Consider the following 16857-nt stretch of genomic DNA (forward strand, 5'->3'; position numbering starts at 1 on the left):
GAGGTTAACCCACCAGCCATCAGTGAAACAGCAACATCTTTCTCCTTGACATTCAGGCGACTGAAAAGCTCCTCGTAGGGTCAAGCACAGTAGCTTTTAAATAATGCATTGTGTTTGTTATTGTGTTGGCATTTAAGTGCTGGCTGAGAGAGAAAAAGCAACTGGGGTCCCAGTGCTCTGTGTTCTTTATAACGGGGCCATTGGAAGCCGTTGTGCAGACACAACACTCACACAGTTGCCTGTCCCACCACTCACACACTCCCTCTCCACATCGCACATATATCTCAGCAGTCCATCACACCTCCCGCATGTGTTCTGGCTCCCCATGCATGGTCACGGACATGCTTCCACCCTGACTTGCACATCCTATCCCTCTCCACACCCCCAAAACTTCCTCACCTCGCACCAACACACCCGCTCACTCACACCTCATGTTGCTGGGCTGGCTGGATGCATGGATGACTGCACCTGGCCCTAAAATGTACCTGTACCTGTATCCCTCCTGGCACACTCACTGCAAAACAGCAGGAATCCAATGGCTGTGATTACCTGGGTGTCTCTCATTGCCCTGGAGATGGGGAGGAAGAGGTGGGTTTATGCACCAAATCTGGGCTATGACATAGGTCCTTTCAGAGGAGCAGCCCAAAGCTGCCTCCAGAGCCTGCTGTGGTAGACAGACCTCCCTTCCAACCCCATGGGCTATGGCAATGTTCCCTACTACAGCAAGAGACATCATGGGGAGTTGTGCTCTGGGCCCTTCTCCATCACTGCTCTGTGAAAGAAGAGAGAGGGGAAGCAGCCGGAATCCACCTTGCTGACTCTTAGCTGAACACTTTGGAGGACCTGGTTTGAATTTTCAGGCTTGTGATGTGTTGCCAAGAGCTGTCACGTCTACTTGGATCAGTCATCTTGAGCGGTGTGTTAGCAGGTGGTGTCACACTTCTGCCTGGGATCACTGAGCAGAGATGGGGAAAGAAGCTGGAAACACACGTGACCTTCTGCCAGCACCTCTCCCGCTGCTGTTTGTCACTGCAGAGCATTTTATTACTGAAGTCACCCTCTGCTGCCTTGTTTTAAAGCTGCTGGCAAGCAAGGGTGAGTTGGGATGTAGTCAGCATCCACCACCCTGGTCTGGGGCCAACACGTCTGCTCCCTTCCTGAGGTCCAGCAAACCTGGGGATGCTGCATCAGGGCTGTGGCCTTCAGTGGCCCCGTTTCGCAGTGCCTTCTGAGGTCCAGAGTCAAATGCCTTTGACATTGCTGCAAAATGTGTTTGTGGAGGGCCTGGGCTCTTTGAGAGCAGGTGGATTTTCCCAAGGTTGCATGGTGACAGTGGGGGAGAACCTAGCCATTCTGGCTCCTGCTCTGCTCTGTCCATCAGCAGCTCTCACCTCCCCAGCTGGGACTCAACCACAGATGCCTCAATTCCCTGTGCTTGCACTTGTGGATGTTATCTCTAAACATCCCAAGTGCAGGCCCCCCCCCCCCCCCCCCCATTCTCTAGAAGAGAAACATTTTAATCTAGAGGTTGCTTTTGTCTACTCTAATGAAAAGCTAATAAAAACCTCCCCTTCTCTCTGTCCCCAGGACCCCTTCTGAATATTGAAAACCACCCAGGTCCCAGCACTTAGGAGCTGATCAAAGTCTCTCTCCTTCTACCGTACATCATCTCTCTCATCCTGCAGAGCACCACACAAAGAGCTGGGGAAGAGAGGGGGAAAGGCAGTGAGATGCTCAAGACTGCAGCACCCACCATGCGGTCTAGAGGTCCCCAGACTCGGGCTGGTGTCAGTCAGTCATAGTTTTTGCCCTTTGAGGATATGACCATCCATTCTATTTATTCCTTGCATCTACCAGCCCAGGAAGAGGAAGTTTGCACCCCCCCCAGCTAAACCCCTTTCCACCCTTGAGATCACTCTCTCAGATTTTTCAGCCCTGTTTGCATAGACCCAACCCTTTACTGGAGCGTGGCATCAACCTAGGGACAGCATGGCTCAGGGGAGCAAGGAGAAAAGCAAACTGCCAAAGAACGAGGGAAGAAAACGGGGAGATGATTTTTCATCATCCCAACACAACTGGACTGAAAGCACTGCGTGCGGATGTGAGCGAGCTGGGGACATCTGTAATGCAGACAGCCCAACTGCCTCGCAGTGCTGCACCAGTCTCCTTTTACAACAGAAAACGCAAGTGATCCTGTGCAACATGCTTCATGTGCCTCCGGAATTAGAGTGTGCGGCAATAAATGGAGGCTGATTTTTGAGGAAACTGCTGGTCTGCAACACACACCTTTGCCTGCAATATCACCCTTAGTGTGCTTGCTAGGGCTTCATCATATACAACGGCTAACCACGCAAGAATCAGTGGATCTGCTCCAGATTTACACCATGACAGGAAGAGAATTTTGGCCCAGATCATTTGTGTGTGTGTGGTTTTTTTTTTCCAAAAGCAATTAATTAGCCTTGGTTTACAGCAACTTCCCTTCCAGCAAAAATCAGGCCTCGCTACGATAGCAGCCCTAATTGCCATGTCAGATACTTCATAGCCCCATTCATTCCCCAGCACCGTCAGCTATTGTTATAAATTAATAAAGCCTGGACACATCCCATATTTAAGAATGAAAGCACAGAGAGAGGGAGTGTGACGGAGCCTTAAAGAGACAGGAGATCTGAGGGCTCCTGACAAGACCCCAAGACTCTGATCTCCTTGCCTGCTTTCCAAAAACAACAACAAAATGTGAGTCTGGAGGTATTTCTAAATGCAGCTGCCTAAAAACACATCCATTCAGAATTACAGGGTATTTTTAGACTGTAAAAGAGAGCAGATATAAATATGTCTTCATTCCTGCTGCAATCCAATTGGTTTAATCAGTTACATCACTGATAGGTTTGATCCATGCTATACAAACATAGCTTTTATTATAGAGTGAGCACGCAAAGCATATACGGGTGTGTGCCTGGAGATATAGATATGTTTTTATATATTTGTACATTATATATATATTTACATACAGGCATAGACACATGTACCCCTCCCTTTTCTGTTTAAAAAAATGCTGCCTGAATCATTTTCACAAATAAGACAAAGCCCATATTTTGCTGGCAAAACGATTACGGCTGTCAGATCTGATGGACGCAGTGTCTGCAATGAATTATTCATGGAGGCTAATTATAAGCTCGCAGATTTCTGGCGTTGTGGCACAAATGGGCTGGAGATCCCAGTTATCTGTAACTGATCTGCTCCTCCCGAGTTCCTCAGGCACCAGAGCAGAGGGACCAACGGGTACCATTTACTGTTGTACAAACTGATTCACTCCATATGAAATGAGTTAGGTGTGGACTCAACCCTACTCCTAGGGAGTTCTGCATGGCACAGCATGACCCTGAAAACGACCCCAAAAGCCACAAAAGTTGTACGCTCCAAACTGCCATCCCAGTCTCTAAGGATTTGATAAGGCTAACTGTTATGTGAAACAGCTACATGGGGTCTGCCCGCGGCTCCGCAAGTCTACTACCATATATCCAGCAGTGGGAAACAGCAGATGTCCAAGGCAAAAGCATAAAATTGTGGATAGCGGTTCAAAGCCATAGCCTGGGCTACCTCTTCTAATGAGCACTGCTTCCTGCATCTCTCGTGCCTTTCCTTTTTATGATTCCCAATAGCAAGAAATAATGTGACTCCTCCCTTCCCCTCTGCTGACTACGACAGAGCCCCTGCGGCTGGTGATAAAGAGTCTCTAACAGACAGCAGTGAAGACTGGATTTTTCAGACCGGCAGCAGATGAGCTGGGAGGGTACAAGAGGCCCTGACCCAGCCCTCGCTAATCCACTGCTATTTGGAAAGGTTCTGAGGCACATGCCAAGCCTCTGCCAAAGTCCACAGGCACAGGCGTGAACTGAAGCATGCCTGTAAGCCCTGTGCTGAATCATAGTCCTGATGTGTAAAGGTGAGGAAGAGGTGGGCTACAGGGAAGGACAATGCAGCGACCAGTTGCACTGGCCTGACTGGAAAGCAGAGGCACTGCACCAGTCCAGGCTGGACTGGATGTGGGAGACGCAGTATTACCTGCGTTTTCCAGGAAGCATTTCAGGTGTCCCTCCCTCCTGTCCCTCCTCAGCACTTTACTGAAAGCCCACTGTGAAAGTTTGTAGCTCTGGCTTAAAGCTCCTTGCTTTCTTTGAGGCTTTGGGGACTTGCCAGGACTTTTATTCACCCATCAGTCACTGGCTGGAGAATAAAGTGTTACAAGCACAACCAAAGGTCAAAAGAGGTTCCCTGTTCAAAGTCTTCTCCTCAGCAGGAGTTAAATACGGCATCAAACTCCAGCGCCAAGCATATGCCTCTCCAAGGCTCCGTTTCCATGGCCGGAGCTCACCTCTGAGCAAACCAGAGGCCAAAACTCCCAGGCTCTGCCCCACACCAGGAAACCTGGGCTAAGGACGGCAGACAGTGAAGATGTTAAGATCAGAAAATCCATCACCACAAATTCTGTCTCTAAGAGAAACATCCAAGGCAAATTTCTTTAGGCTTCTCCAACCCATTAATCTTCCACCCAGTAATATAAGACTTAATGCTGTTAGCACTGGACACCTAAAGTGGGAGGTTCAAGGCTTATTGGTTCAAATAGCCCAAGTAGTTTCCAACTTCAGTGGATATTTCATTACAGCCCAACAGAGCCAGTTACTAATGGTAAAAACAGGACACCCCTTAAAGAAAATGAAACCCCTGTTTGAGCCCCTGCCTAACCCTGGCTCCCCTGATAGCCCCAATTTCCATTGAAATCAAACTCCCCTGGGTGACTATCAGCATCTGAAACACAGCTCTGATTTCTCACTGGCCTCTGGGGTCACGTACACCTATTCCGGCTGTGTGTGCAACCACCAGACTGGTGCGATCCCAAAATCCCAAGTGTGCTGAAAACACCTGAGGCAGAGCAGATAATCTCATTGCACATCCATCCATGTCCCAGCTCCCCTTAAAATAAAAGGGCAGGTTATGAGCAAGAGAATGAATGTCCCTAATAAGGCCAGGCCTGGTAAATAACATTATGTCCGCATTTGCTCTGAAACCATTCATATTCATCCAAGCAGAAAGGTAACAGAAAATGTGCAGCAATAACAGATCGTCAACTGTTGGGAGCTTTCAAAGTTTGTCTCTTCTCTCAATGCATGCTATAAAAATTACACCCCAGAGTCTTTTCTTTCTCGTTCCTTTTCCTCTTGACATACTGTAGACATAAACTCTCTCCCTGCAAGGAAATTTCTTCTTCCATGAGTTCCAAGCTCAGTGACATTCTTCATGGTGCCCCGGAGCACAGGGCCTCTGTGTGCGTCTGTCTCTTTGGTGTGAACTTAAAGATCAAGAGTCATTCTTTTACAAAAATAGTGAGGACACAGTTTCTCCTTCTTCCTAAGTCTAAAGAAAGCGGGAGCTTCTCAGATTAAGAGGGAAGCAAGCAGCATGCACACTCAGGTGACGGGTATAGTATGCACGTCAAGATAATTACAATGCAGAGAAGACAGACACGGCTGATGATGTGCATAAATCCCCCTTGTCTATAAGCTGCCTTCCCCACCCTACGTCTCCTCTGCAGTTGTTTCAACCTTTGGATTGTATTAAAATATTAATGCTAAAGTTTTATTATAATTTTATATTCCATGTTTAATATTTTAATACAATCAAAAGCCCAAAAGGAATCTTTCAACATTATCAGGTGCAATGATTATGCACAATTGAAACAAAACAATCCACCAGAGCCAGGAAGATGTTTTCCTGGAATTTTCTTTCCCTGGGTATCTACCAAATATCATTCTTTTGTTCTGATGGGAGGACAGGCCCCCACCCCCAAATATTAGGAATTCAATTGAATTGTGCATTCAAGTGCCTCAAATTGAACCAAACGTCTCTAACGGGGCTCAAGATTTACCTTCTTGCTATGAGATACAATGTACTTCTGAGGCCTGAAAGGAGTGGGGATGTCCCAGGCAGTAAGGTACTAAGTGAAGATGTGAGACAGAAGGATGCCCAGCCCCACTGCCTTCCGCCACGTGTCATCTCAGCACACCATCCCGTGGCACTGAGTTTGCTATCCTGCCTCCCCAAAGGGCCATGGTGACACAGTAAAGACCACCATGTTGCTCTGCTATGACAGTGAAGGTGACCAGGTAAGCCCCTACGTAAATGTAGACCACAGCTACTCTGTGCTGTTATCCCTTCGGTCCTAACACTTTTGAGATCCCCCCTGGGTGCCACGTGCTTATGATACCCCCTCTGTTTTATGGCACGAGAAAGCTGCTAACACTTCCAAACAATTTTTCAATTTAAGGCAGATTAAGAGCAAAATTCTAGTGGGACTAATAGTGTGTAATCTTCTTTACATTTCTCCTCTTGCTTTATAAAGAACAGTTCACTGCAATGGCGTATTTCACACTCCGATGCTGATATTTCAATTTCCTGCTTAAGTTACAATAAAAACTGCCCACACTGCTGATGCTCCCAAGAAGAATAATTTATGTTGATTGACGTTCTTTAATTCCCTTTGGATGCAGCTAATGATTAAGAGATGCCAGGAAATTTAAAAGCACGTCCTACCTGCGGACTCCTCTAAGCTCCTTTGGAAGGCTTTGAAAAGCTTCCAATTTCAAGCACAAAACACTGCTCCTGATCTTCAAGCACCTTCCTCGTCTTCCCTCTCTTCCTCCCCTACTTCTTCCCCACCCCACAGGAAGACAGAATTAAATTACTGAGCTCAATCAAAGCCTTAGGGAATTGAGTTCAATGCAGCAGAGCAATGCTGGGAGGACACTTGCTTTCCTGCAGCTCATGGCAGGGCAGCTGGCTGCAGGTCACCCTGCCTGCATTCCCAAACAGGTCTTTAGGACAACCAACAGTTTGATGAAGCTGAAAAGCCCATGACTGGGGTTTGTATTGATTTTGGGGACCGCTGGGACAGATTTCAAGACACTGATGGGCAACTGCATCCTCGTGTAAATCAGGACCTATTGGGCAACAGAGTGACACAAGTTAGACGTTAGCAGAAGGGAGCAGAAGCACTGAGCCTCGGGTATCAGCAGTTCTGCAAATATATGCCCTGGAGTCATCCCCCATGCACCCAATTCTGCCAGGCAACTTCAGCTACTTGGGAAAACCACTGCAGAGGAAATGCTACAGAATCAGGCTTCTTGGCATGAAATCAGGCTGCAAACCTGCTCCAAAACCAATCCCTGCACTGACGCTCTCAAGCCAACTTTGCTGGCATCCTTATGTTTATCAGACCTGAGAAAACATGCCCTTCTTCCCCTCCCTGCACCCCTACACACCTTCCCCAGCATGCACAGACCACCATCCCATCTGCCCCTCACACACCTTTGCCCCTGCCATGAAGAAATAATTTATATTGGGTCCTTTTGCCAAGATAGTCAATGTTTTCCTTGTATTTGGCAAAGCAGCTGTCTTCCTATCTTCTGTGGACGGAACTGTGTCTCCGTGAGGAGGATTTGCCTGTATGGCAAGGATTTACTCTTATTCCAAACTAAATTCAGCTCCACAGGCTGCTAATCCAGCATATCTACAGCAGAATAATCCATCCAGCACAACCACGTGAGGGGATTTCCCTGTGCGGCCAAAATCTCGTAGGCAGTTTGCAGACTGGTAAGTGAAGAGGAAAAGGGAATTGGTCCCTGGAGCCCCCCAAATTTCGGCAGATTCCCCCAGGAGTAGCAACAGGGCGGCTGAAACTCAGAGGGTTAAAAAGCAACCCTAAGCAAGGGAAGACTGAACATCATTTCAAAATGCTGAGAAATCTTCTCATCAAAATAATGTCAGAGCCTGTCACGGCGGAGGGAAAACAAACGCGCGATACACGATGGTTCTGCATGAAATGTAAAACGCTGTTTAGTTAAAACAAAACTCTTTCAGAGCACCTGAATGGGGAAGGGGAGGGGGGGAACAGGTAAAGGCAGAAAGCACTCCACTTTCTAAGCTTAAAAGATATTTAAATGGAGAAACCTGTTGAGGCGTGCACAGCCCTGTCTCCATTTCCAGCATGTGCTGTGCAACACCCACAGCACAGCAAGTGATAATTACTGTCAGTCAAGGAGATGGGAGCCCCTTCACCCAGAGCTTGCCGGCCTCCTGCTCGCTTCGAAGCACCTCTTTCCTCTGCCGTAGCAGCCATGGGGCGATGGGAGCGGAGAAACCTTTTTTAACCGGCCAGAAGAAGAAAGTAAGAAGAGACGGTGCTGAATGGGACCGTGATGAACAGTTGCCAATGAGGTGCTGGATCCCTGCAAGTGCAGTTCCTGCCCCAAGGTATTTCACTCTTTCCCACGGGCCTTGTTTCCCATGCCAGGAAGCAAAATGCTTTTTACAGGGATGCACTGACATTGCTGCAGAAAGTCAGGGTTTGGAACATGGCTTTCAGAGTGCCAATGCACCGCTGTACCCTCAACACAATGCTGCTCTGGCCGTGCTTCCCGCTCTCCAGAAAACCTTTTGTAGACCTGGCTCTGAAGCCCAAGAGAATTCGACAGAAGGGATGCAGGCAACGGAATTGCTGTCAATAGAAAGGGTGCTCCAAGCTTTAGGGCTTTGTTGTCAGCTCCTCCAGCTTGCTTCTGTGAAGGAGAACAAGACTTTTGCATGTGCCTCTTACCCCATCTATACATAGTCAGATCAATGCAATCTCCTTCTTCCCTGCCCATCTGTGAAATAGATCCTTTTAACATGTAATAGTTAATAACAACTGCCAAAAAGGACACCAACTCAGAAGATAATGACAGAAAACACGGCTAAGGAAAGGAAAAAGATCTGTTTATAATGGTGGAAGATCAGCATACCTGCAGAAAGACACTTTCATGGACATGTCTTTAATCTTTCCTGCTTCCAGCCCTTAATAGCAGAACCTGATTTGAAGACTTGGTGATTGATTTCCAACCCAGACGCAAAGTGACAGGCTCATTTTCGAGTATTGCACAGCTATAATTCCATGTTTTATTTGTTATTATTTTAACCTGCTGATGGAGTGGGGCTGTATTCAAGGTAGCGGGTAACAACTCTGGCTTGAGGCATTATTTAGAGTTAGGTGTTTAAAGTGAGCGCCTTGTGCCTCTTGATATTTATGAAGAAGATGTGCCTGTAGCTGCAGTGCTCGTATCTTATTTGTTTGTTGTTCAAACAAAGGATCAGGAAATTGGATGCTGTTTCTAGCGAGTGATATCATCTCAACGGTTAAGGGAAGGCCACTGGTCTTTACATGTTTCTCCAGCAGAGCAATGAGGAGAGTTGTCTCCAATTCAAGGTGAATGAGTCACCTTGGAAAGTGCTTTGTCTCTGTAAACAGGGAAAGGCCCTGCTCCATAAACCCATGGGACAGAACAGACTCTCAAATAGGGCTGAGCAGCATCTTCGAGGTTGTGGGGCCCAACCCTGCTGCCTATCACTGAAGCTTATCTTTTGCGGGAAGTTTTCCCCATTTCTTGCCTTAATTTCCCCTCTTCTAATTTAAGATCAAATTAAGAAATCTTGCCTTGACCACGATGGAGAACAGTGCACAGGATTTTTCTCACTCAGAATAAGGTTCTTGGAAGAAAAACCTTCGAACCAGATTCAGTGAGAGCCCTTATCCCACTGGAGACCAGTATGAAAAATCCTGCTATGGCTGACAGGGCTTTTGTGGGATTAGGGCACGTCTATGTAGCCAGAGCAAAGAGTCATGCTGGGTGCTCCCTTTTCTAGGCCAGAGAAGTGCCTTAGCCCCAATCTGGCAGCTCTGAAGCTACGCCTAGGTGGTTTTAAACCTCAGCTAACTTGCCTTGCAGCATGGCTGCACAAGGGAGATGGTACACAACTTGCTGCACTCTTTGAACTTGCCTGTGAGCTCCTAAATCACTCTGGCAGCTTGGAAAAGTTCATTCAGCCTGAGAAAGTGAGCCTGCTGCAGCAGCAGAAGCCAAGGAAGAGACTATTTGCTCAAGCTATGAAGTTTAACCTCTGCCGTGCTTCTGTGCAGCAGAGAGCAGCGGCATTTGTGCTCACAACAGAAAAGGAGCTGTAAGTGGTGATTTCTGGATGCTGCTCAGACACCCCCGAGACAGGCACAAACCAGAATTTCTTCACAGAGCCTGACAGTTTATGCTGAGATGTTCAATGTCTCCACGAAGTCGTCGGCATTGTCATTCCAGTTTCTCATTAGTTGTGTAGAAGACCAAACGCTGCCTACTCACAAAAAGCTATGAGCTCTGTAGGGCTTTGCAGCGAGAACCAACAGACTTCAGCCCAGTGGATTAAGAGAATGCAATTTGAAGCTGATCAAGTGTTATCTGTTTCTTAAAGATCTCTCATTTTCTAGGCTTTCTCACTAAGCCCTGGTCAGCAAGCGCCTGGCATGCCAGGAGCCCACACTGAATGCAATATGAAGACCCTGAGCCCTGTCCCTGTGCCAGCTGATGACTCAATAGATGTGCAAAAAAGCACAGGACCATGGCCCCGGTCATGTGCCGGGCACCCCGAGAGCTGGTGTGACTCACAGCACACACAGCCAGAGACATGCAACTACTCTGCAACCTGCCCGTTTGCCAATCCAAGAATGAAAGGGGACGAATTAAATATATATCCCACCCAAGCTGCTACCAGTTCTATTTTGCCAGGGTGTTATTCATAAAAACAATCTCTGGTGCCAGCTCTGGTTCACAGCCAGGGCTGCAAACTAATGAAATTGCCTTTTATACCGAGCATGCGAACAAGCCTCCTCTGACTGCAGGAGTGGGCCAGACTCCTCACTGTCATCCTTCTGGGGGTGGTGGTAGCCGGGTCCTTATGGACTTGACAGCAAATGGGAGACGCTGAATTGCGGGCAGAGCTAAAATTGCTGGAGCAGCTCTGAATCCTTTCCAAAGAGGAGACTGCAACAACGAGGTTCGTGAGGGAGCCAGCATCTCCCTTGATGCCCTGCAGCCATTCAGCTGGCCTGGAGGGACAGAAGGACAGGGGAGAAGCTGGGAATTAGCTAAGTGCTTAGAAGAGGAGTTCTTAGAAAAAAGACAGCAATCCTTGGAGAACAATAACCCCTGCCACTGCTCAAAGGCATTCAGACCTGTTTTATTCTCAGTGGATTTTCTCCAGCTCTCAGCCCCGCTGCCTTCTCAGCAGCACCACCCGGTGCATTCAGAGACACCTAACGTTAACGTGAGTGTTAACAAGTGAGTGGGTGTAGGGTGAGAAGCTCTACTACCCCCTGTGATATCCCTTCATATTAGCATGTACAGGGAAGTAGAGAGTGCTCCAGAAGGCATGCGGAATCAGATTTAACAAACGCAACAGTTCACAGCAGTCACTCCGAATATCCAGTAACCTCCCTCCCTGCTAGCAGCAGGCCGAGATTTAACAGAGAAGAGAGGAGAGGGTGGCTGGGCCACCTGGGGCTGGTGCTCTCTGTGCATTACTGATGTTCCTGGTTACACGGTGTAGAAGTGGCTGCACAGCTGCCTGCCCACAGGGTGGCTGCAGCTGGCCCTGCTTACAGAGCCCATCTGCTACCTACCCAGCCTGCTGAACACCCCTCCTACATGTTAGCCATAACCCTAACACATCACGGTTGTCCCAAGCCCACAGACCAGGCAGCTACCTACAAGCAGCAGAGATTTTCCTGGAACACAGAAGAAAATCCTCCCACAGCATGATCATGAGAGCTGAGGCACTTCAGTCCTATTGCGGATTACTATCTGCAAGTCAGCTGCTTAAAAATGATGTGGTAAGGTTAATTTTGAAGCACTGCGTCCTTTAGTGGATCAAAACTGCAACCTGCCTGCGCTTCAGTTTCCCACTGTAGAGAAAGGAAATGACAGCCCTTAGTGCTGGGAGGATAAGTATGTTAAACCTGAGAGGTGTTCATCTACCACAGTGATGGGACTAACAGAGAGGCAAAACAGCAGAAGGGAAGCAGGGACTGATGTTGATGCGACTGAGATGCAGCTAATCATCAGTCAGGCACTGCATCCTACCTCCAGCCCGACGATCTCAGAGCCACACGCAATTAAACTCGATGCAGAGCTGCACAGCGCACCCAGCTTGCTTCTTCCACTCAGCCTCCTTCTTTTCCCTTTGCAAAGCTGCTGTCAGCCTTTCTTTCCACCAAACGCGGCCCTCTTGTGTTCACAAGAGAAACATGGAGAAACCAGTAACAACTGCTCTTGAATACGAGACAGTTATTAGAAAAGTGGTTTTTCCACACCCTAAACTCCACTCACATGGCTCAGGGAGCCACAAGCAGCATCCTACAGGCATCTGCCCCAAATCCCACAAGAGTGGGCTGAACATCAACTCGAGCATCACAAAGATCTCTGCCTTCCCTTCCACCCCCACCTCCCTCCGGTTTGGAAACAAAGACTCCTTAGAGGTTGGCAGATCTAAACATACAGTGCTTGGAAGAAATAAAACCCAAGTGCTATTATCTCTAGGGTGGAGAGGAAGACCAGCAGTAAAGAATACAGATCAGTCTGGTGTCACTCTGTGCGTGTGTGTATACACGTATATGTATGGCCACATGCACACACAGAGGGAGTCTGCAACACGGCTCGAATGTACAGAAATGAAACAAGCAGTCGTTTATATTAGGGTTTCCATAGAGACCAAGTTTTGAAAGAATTAAGGTGGAATGATTATGTATGTTCTGAAGGGCTTGAGATAAAAATAACCTTGCTAAGCGTTGCACGGACTAATTAGACGATGATCCTTGACTTCAAGCTCTCCTTGGCGATACAGTCAACCTGGGCTCCTGGGCTTGCCTGCACGTTACCAGTCCCTGCTGGTGTGCAATGGAGAATGAAGCACCTGGAACAACGGCAGTGATCCAGAGCCCTGATGCCCATTTCCCTGGAAGGCTGTTACGCTCTTCAAAGGCTTGTCACCCGCTACCACTCTGCTAGCTCAAGCAGAAGCAATGTGTGCTCCAGCCCTTCCGCTGTCAGATCTGCTGTCACCAACATCCAGGCGAAACACTCTGCGTCACAACAGTGGGCTTTTGCTCTTGTTTTGCAAAAGCAAGAAAGAAACAGAAAGGTAAGGAGGAGCCCAGTGATGAGCACTGGTGGATTTCCACCAGCCATGGGAAGGAAAGACTGCCCCAGAAGTAACCCAATTCATCAAAACCAGCCCAAAAGCATCTCCTCGATGGCAGCACATGCTCTCCAGCCTCAGACAAGGCTGGCTGACCTCCCATGATTTTCAGGAGCTCCAGGGGGCACCAGGGAATGTCACATGCAGGGCAGGGGGAGGGACGGTGGGGACATGGTTAGTCTGCTCCTTACTAGCCTCTATGAGAAATGCCCTGACACTGATCTGGCACTGCTTGCACACCCAGGTACAAACAAGAAAACAAAATACAACGAAAGGCAAGACCCTAAGCCAAAGAAAGAATAGGAGGATCTCTGACAGCATCTCTCACTCTGTGTTGCGGTAGAACAATTGCTCAGTCTTGGCCAAACCTTTAATCTCTTAGAGCCTGGGTGTTTTTTTTCCTACTTATTGTAAAAAAATGCAGTTTGGGTGGCAGGTCAGCAAAAACTCCTCATGCACTTGGGTCAAAATGGCCGTATGGGAAAATTCCTCTTTTGAAGAAGCCAGAACAAAATCTTCTCAATGCTTCACTTTGAAAAAAAGGCATTTTGTTTAGAACTGCAGTAACAGGGTAAATGCATCCAAGAAAGCAACAGAAAGTTTTGCTTTGGTGTGGAACAAATACAACTCTTTGAGGCCAATTACTTCTCCTTTGGCAAGGGATTATGGAAAAAAACTTTGTTTCAGGTGGCCTCCCCCCAAATAAATCACTCTCCAGTTTCCTCCACTTAAGGCCATGAAACAAATTAGAAATTTCTCACTCAGCTGTAGTCCTTAGCCAGAAGAGCAATTTCTGTGCTGCCCTCAGCCCAGCTGTCTCACAGTCTGGCTATCTAACAAGCCACAGTGACTCCCAATATATTTTTCCTAAAGCAAATTCCTAATGATGGTTATGAAAATCTCCTTATGGTTTCCCAGCTGATGCAAAAGTAACATACAGTAACAGGCCATGATTCACACACGAACATTTCTAAAAGCAGCCTCTGATTTTTGAGGCTGTGTGTGGGTCCCTCCCGAATGACCCCAGATGGGCTTTAGGGACTAGGAACGCAACACCTTCACCACCAAATCCCCGGCTTCACACCTGACCGCTGCTTCAACGTGCTCACGAAGCAAGTGCTGACACCTTCTGTGTCACCAACTCTGCCTTGTTTACTTTTTGATGGCTCTCACCCAAAGACTGAGGGGAAAAAAAAAAAATCCCCTTTTCTCTTCAGCTTCTGAAGCCTGACAGACAGTGGCAAGTGATAGTAAAGATGAAGGGCGCCAGATCCACTGTGGTTTAAGAAAGGGGGAAAACAAATAAAGAACAGTTTTGATTCACAAGACTGCTCCTCCAGGAGCTCTTCAGGCACGATGCAGATTTCTGCCTCTGCATCCCACCGTAAGAGCTCAGGAAGTTAATTATTCGAGGAACATTTTTCCCCTTGCACAGAATAATCCCCTGCAACCTCACCTGTCTGAAAGACTGCAGCGTCTCCTTCATAAGTGTCATTAATACGGAGGCCAGCTACTGTTCTTGACAATGGTAATGTAAGTCTGGTGTAGCACCATCGATTTCTGAGTGCGACTCGTGCTTTCCTTGGGTGCAAATGATAAGAGACTCAAGCATCTATTTCTGCTTCCCATGGTACCCCTGCTACAAAAGATCAATCCTGCCTGAGTAAAACAGAGAGCTGCAAGGGCTTGAATTTAATTCAGACAGACAGCATGCTCCTCTCTGCAAACAGTGCCAGGGCTCTGGGATCTGCAAAGGTTCCATGTGACGCAGTAAACCTGAGTCAGGCCCACAAAGACACGATCGATGAGGGCAGGAATTGGGAGGAAGAACATGTCTGGCAGACAACACAGGCCTAGAGTGTCCTGTGTTGCTCTCATGTCAGCACAAGGTGGATGGGATGTGACGTGGTTTGACATGAGCAGCAACAATAAACTTTCCTCCTTCCAAAACAGCAAGTTTCCAACTCATCGCCTGTTCTCGATACAGCCAACAAATTGCCAGATAGATTTATTTTTAGCCTGGTCTCCTATCAAACCAGGTTTAGGTGATCAGTGTGTGTGCACACTCACATGTATGCACCTATATCCTTTCCCTTTTTCCTTATCCCCCTGTGATTTTGAACTCACTGGTCAATCCAAGTCTAATCTGACAGAGGCAGAGGTCTCAAAGAGGCTAAACCCCAAGAGATATGGCAAAAATACATATTTGATGAGGGCTGGCAGACATTGTAATGAAGGGAAAATCTGAAGTGTCAGCTCAACCCTCATTACACACTACAGACGCCACCCCAGAAGGGACTGACCCAGAGAGCGCCTTGCAAGCAGGCTTTCCCTGAGCCACATGCGGACAAGACACTTCAAGCTCTGCTTCAGATTTCCCTCCCGAGTTGCCTCTCTCCCAGCACCGTGCTGTCTCCGGAGCTGCCTTCAGATCCACCAGAGCTGCCAGGGTAAATTGCCCGTCAGCAGTTGATTATGGTCCCACTGTCTCAAAAAGGCATCTTTAACCTTGGGAGAACTACAGCATGTGCCAGCGTCTCTTTCAAAGATCTGGTGACACCTAACATGAATGTGCCCATTTATTGACGTACCTGAATTTGGCTTGACTTGTACCAATACACGAGCCTTAAGTCGTAAGCCTGCAGTAGAATTAGGACTGAGTTTCCAGCTGCTCTCTCCTAAATCCAGGCCTCAGCCTCACCTTATCATATCTTTTCACCCCCCTAAGGTGCCTCCGATCTGTGGGCAGATCTGGCCTCCCCGTGCCAGGCACCATACAAACACAACCATCGCAGGCTGCCTCGACTTGCTCACCATCAGCTTAGACAACAACTTCAGCAGGAATTTGCCTGACCCTCCCCACTACGCCAGGACTTGGCCTTTTCTCAGCAATTATCTCCTGCAAGGAGAAAAGCAGCTTGGTGTTCAGCTGTCAATACACGTGAAGGAGCCTTGACCCCCCCTCTTCCTTCCCACTCCAGGAAGATATAGTACCAGCTGCTGCAGGTGTTGCCACGGCTCCTGGGGAAAGAGTACAACAAAAACCCTCTGTTGAAGGTCACTAGCCACAAAGTACCAGGCGAAAGAGCGGGCAGAGCACACCAAAGATTAATGGCACTTCAAGGTTTAGATCTGTCTATGCTGGGAGGGTCTGTAGAGAGAGCCAATAAAGGCTAATATGATTTTTACATACAAATGAATCATTTCAAGGAACGAAATGCCCCGAACAAGCCTGTACATGGCCATGCTCCTGTCCTGAGGAGCAGGGGGAGGTATTCCCCACTGATTTGCAGAGAGCATAATTAAAGAAGAGAAATCACGTTTTTTGCAGGCTGAGCCTGTGGGGTTTGGCAGTCCTTTGCTCAGGCAATAATGCCAATGTCAAGAGCACGACTGGGGCAGCGTGGCCCCTGGGCGCAGTGCAGGGCTGGGTAGCCCAGGCTCTCACCCTTGCTCTGACACTGGAGGCTGTGTGGCCTTGGAGAATTTATGCCTCCTCTGAGTGCCCCTTTTAAAACAAGGATACTGACACTGTCTTCGTTTGTAAAATGCCCTCAGAGCTAGCAAAGAGGAGTACTGCATCACAGAGAGTTATTGCTTCACCTAATTCCTTCCCCTGCCCTCCTCAAGGTAATATCTGAGCATCTTCTAGACCTGCATAAAGCGATATGACTCATGTCTGTCATATGCAACTCCTCTATGATCCCCAAAGGGAAAATTAGATATGTGGTGGCGTGTTTTGTTTTG

Source organism: Gymnogyps californianus, chromosome 24, assembly GCF_018139145.2.
Source record: "Gymnogyps californianus isolate 813 chromosome 24, ASM1813914v2, whole genome shotgun sequence".
NCBI lineage: Eukaryota > Metazoa > Chordata > Aves > Accipitriformes > Cathartidae > Gymnogyps > Gymnogyps californianus.